Here is a 4980-nt window from a genome sequence, read left to right as displayed (position 1 = left end):
GTGCACTGGTGGTGGAGAGAGCAAATGTTTATATTTATTGGATTAGGTGCCAATTAATCTGGCTGCTTTGCACTGGATGGTGTTGAAATTCTTGAGTGTTGCTGGAAGCGGACTTATCTGGGCATGCAGAGAATATTTTATCACAATCCTGTAGCCTTGTAGATGGTGGACAGGTTTTGGGGTATCAGGAGGTGAGTTATTCCCAGCATCTGACCTGTTTTTGTTGCCACAGTATTTATGTAGCTGGTCTGGTTAAATTTCTAGTCAATGTTAATCTCAGAATGTTGTTGGTGTGGGATTCAGTGCTGGGAATGTTATGGAAAGATAATTACATCTTTCTTACGGAGACAGCCATTGCCTGACACTTATCAGCCCTATTATGATCACTACTCAAGTCATGCTGCACGCAGGCACAGGCTGCTTTCTTTTTGACACTCTTACAGATTTTTCAGTTTGGAAGAAATTGGGTTGAAATGCCAGTTGAAGGAAAACTAAAGCTCATAAAGGATACCCAACAATACAGAATGTGCTGTAGAGGATAGTCGATGGGAAACCAAAGTAATTAGTTCAATTTTAATATTAAATACCTACATTAAACATAACATTGTTACTACAGGGAATTTAGAGCACAGGGACAGATCATTCAGTTCATGTCTATGTTCTACACAAGCCTTTACTCATTTGAACTCACCCTATCACCGTATATTTCTATTCCTTTCTTTTTCATATTCTTATCTAGCTTTCCTAAATGGATCACCTACTTTTTGCAGTAACACATTGACTTTATGTTGTAACTCTGACGCAAATTTGCATGAAACTTGAATGTCCAGCATTTATCTCATATATTTTCATGATTTGGTAAATCTGATTAATTATAGCTGGATGCAAAATCAACTGTAAATACATAGGAGAATAATTTCTAATCTGGCCATTAAAGGGTGGCAATGAAGTTTCATTTGTCCAACTGGGGTAAGTACAGACCTTTAGAAATAAACAACAAACTATAACAAAGATAAAGAAATCAGAGGCAGAGATTTACAGCTAACTGATAAAAGACCAGGGGTGGGACTTTTTAACGTAGCAAGCTACATGCACTGTCTGAAAAGCTAGTGATAACATATGCAACAAAATCTTCAAAAAGGAACTGGATATATATACTTGAAAGGGGAAAAATTCAGCTTTTTGGGGAAAGTGAAGGGGTGTAGGACTCACTAGATAGCTTTTTCAAAGAGCTGGAACTAGCACAATGGGCCAAATGGCCTCACTCTGTGATGTGTCATCCTATGATTCTAAGTGTAGATTTTGCTTTATAGGGTCATAGAGATTTACAGCATGGAAACAGGACCTTCGGCCCAACTTGTCCATGTCACCCAGTTTTTAAAATTAAGCTAATCCCAATGCCCACATTTGCCATATCTCTCTATACCAATCTTATCCATGTAACTGTCTAAATGCTTTTTAAATCACAAAATTGTACCCACCTCTACTACTACCTTTGGTAGCTCGTTCCAGTCACTCACAACTCACTGTGCGAAAAAATTGCTCCTCTGGACTCATTTATATCTCTCCCTTCTCACTTTAAACCTATGCCCTCTAGTTTTTGACTTCTCTACCATTGGAAAAAGATATTGAATATATACCCTATCTATGCCCCTCATTATTTTATAGACCTCAATAAGATCACTCCTCAGTTTGCCTTGGTTTGATCTACCAAAATGCATCACCTCATATTTATCTAAATTAAATTCCATCTGCCATTCATTAGCCCACTGGCCCAATTGATTGAGATCCTGTTGCAATCCTAGATAACCTTCTTCATAGTCCACTACGTCATCAATCTTGGTGTCATCTGCAAAATTACTAACCATGCCTTCTAAATTCTGATCCAAATCATTAATATAAATGACAAATAACAGTGGACCCAGCACTGTTCCCTGAGGCACACCGCTGATCACAAGCCTCCAGTTTGAAGAACAACCTTCTACGAACACCTTCTGTCTTCTGTCATCAAGTCAATTTTGTATCCAATTTGGCTACCTCCATCCTGGATCCCACGATGTTTAACTATATGCAACTTACTATGTGATACCTTGTCAAAGGCCTTGCTAAAGTCCATGTAGACAACATCTACTGCAGTGTCCTCATCTACCTTCTTGAATACCCCTTCAAAAGATCAATCAAATTCATGAGACATGATCTTCCACTCACAAAGCCATGCTGACTGTTCCTAATTCTTCAATCCTTCAAGGAAGTAACTGGTTCACATCTCTGTCTGTTCAAGTTAACCATTTTATCAGAGGATGGTACACTTGTCGTCTGGCAAAAAGTATAGCTTTTTCTTCATAAGTCGGAAATTGAATGTGACTGTCAAATATACCACTTTATTATCTCGGCCTCAGAATTATTAAGCATACATGAACAGTTCTGAAGTTACAAGTAGATAAACTTACTCACCACTTCTACTTTAATGACCCTAATTATGGTTGATTGTGCTTGAGGCAGACAACATTATGCTCCGAACCATATTATCTATTTCTTTCATAAATTTTGATTGGGATGGCACTAAAGTTGGATAAATATGGTTTGGGGCCCAATGGTGAGAGAATGTTGAAAGTATGTGTAAATTACAATGCGAATTGAAAGTTTTGGAGAGATCTATTAACATAAGAAATAAGAAATAGGAGCAGGAGTAGGCCATCTAGCCCCTCGAGCCTGCCCTGCCATTCAACAAGATCATGGCTGATCTGAAGTGGATCAGTTCCACTGTCCTGCTTTCTCCCCACAACCCTTAATTCCCTTGTCTATCAGAAACCTATCTACCCGTGATTTAAATATATTCAGTGAGGTAGCCTCCACCACTTCAATGGGCAGAGAATTCCAGAGACTTACCACCCTTTGAGTGAAGAAGTTCCTCCTCAACTCCGATCTAAACTGCGCCCACCCCCCCCCCCAACTTATGTTGAGGCTGTGCTCTCTAGTTCTGTTATTCTTTCTAAGCGGGAAGAATCTCTCTACCTCTACCCTAGCTAGCCCCTTCATTATCTTATATGTCTCTATAAGTTCCCCCCTTAGCCTTCTAAACTCCAATGAGTACAGACCCAGTTTATTCAATCTCTCCTCATAGGCTAACCCTCTTATCTCTGGTATCAGTCTAGTGAACCTTCTCTGCACTCCCTCCAAGGCCAATATATCCTTTTGCAAATGCGGCGACCAAAACTGCACACAGTACTCCAGCTGCGGCCTCACCAGTGCCCTGTACAGTTGCAGCAAGACCTCCCTGCTTTTATATTCTATTCCCCTCGCTATAAAGGTCAACATTCCATTCGTCTTCTTGATCACCTGCTGCACCTGCAGACTGGGTTTTTGCGACTCATGCACAAGGGCCCACAGGTCCCTCTACACTGTAGCATGCTGCAGCTTTTCACCCTTTAAATAATAACCCCTCCTACTATTATTCCTACCAGAGGGGATAACCTCACATTTGCTAACATTATACTCCTTAGTTGAGCAAATCACCATGAACTGATAAATTACTGGCATAAGCAAAAAATCGCAGCAGGCTCAATTTTCTTTTCAAATAGGTAGAATTTTGCATGTGGAAAATAGATGATCTGGAGGAGGGAACCGAGCGTATGGTGTCGAAATTTGCTGATGACACCAAGATTGGTGGAACGGCAAATTGTGCGGAGGGCGTGGAAAGTCTGCAGAAGGATCTAGATAGGCTGGGCGAATGGGCCAGGAACTGGCAAATGGAATTTAATGTTGGCAAGTGTGAAGTTGTCCACTTTGGTAGGAATAATGGTAGGAAGGACTATTACTTACATGGCGAAAAACTGCAGCATGCGACGGTACAGAGGGACCTCGGGGTCCTTGTGCATGAGTTGCAAAAACCCAGCCTGCAGGTGCAGCAGGTGGTCAGGAGGGCTAATGGGATGCTGGCCTTCATAGCAAGGGGGATTGAATATAAAAGTAGGGAGGTCTTGCTGCAACTGTACAGGGCACCGGTGAGGCCGCAGCAGGAGTACTGTGTGCAGTTTTGGTCGCCGCACTTACGCAAGGATATTTTGGCCTTGGAGGGAGTGCAGAGGAGGTTTACTAGGCTGATACCGGAGTTGAGGGGGTTGAACTATGAGGAGAGGCTGAATAAACTAGGCTTGTACTCGTTAGAGTTTAGAAGAATGAGGGGAGATCTCATTGAGACATATGATGAATGGGATGGATAGGATAGAGGTGGAGAGGCTCTTCCCGCTCAGAAAGGACAGTAGGACTAGAGGGCACAGCCTCAAGATAAAGGGGGGGCAGTTTAGAACGGAGTTGAGGAGGAACTTTTTCACTCAAAGGGTGGTGAATCTCTGGAATTCTCTGCCCGTTGAAGTGGTGGAGGCTGCCTCGCTCAATATTTTTAAGACGCGGGTTGATAGGTTTTTGATAGGCAAGGGGATTAAGGGTTATGGGGAGAGGGCGGGAAAGTGGAACTGAGCCTCTTCAGATCAGCCATGATCTTATTGAATGGCGGGGCAGGCTCGAAGGGCTAGATGGCCTACTCCTGCTCCTATTTCTTATGTTCTTAAAATACAATGGAAAGTATAACAATCATTTTTTTCACTTTCAAACATTTCCCTTCTTTGATGTTTCCTCTGGATAAAAGCTTTGACAAAGGGTCATTTGGACTCAAAATGTCAGCCCTTTTCTCTCCTTACAGATGCTGCCAGACCTGCTGAGATTTTCCAGTGTTTTCTCTTTTGATGTTTCCTCTTGGTTTGTTGTGTCTCAATCTGCCTCTGCAGCCAGATTTTATTCCGAGGTTTTGAAGCAGAGTTTGGCTGTTATCTGCAGTTTTCCTTTAACGTTGTCATAGCCCCCAGGACTTGCATCGGAATCACTCATTGCCTCCCTGTCGGACTTGCTGAATATGAGCTCCCTGGGGATTGGTGATTAACTGACCAGGTGGAGTTCAGAAATAGAACCCTGTCTAAAAGC

Source organism: Carcharhinus amblyrhynchos, chromosome 20, assembly GCF_965287045.1.
Source record: "Carcharhinus amblyrhynchos chromosome 20, sCarAmb.v2.hapA, whole genome shotgun sequence".
NCBI lineage: Eukaryota > Metazoa > Chordata > Chondrichthyes > Carcharhiniformes > Carcharhinidae > Carcharhinus > Carcharhinus amblyrhynchos.
The sequence above is the reverse complement of the archived record's forward strand: the minus strand, read 5'-3'. Positions refer to the sequence as shown.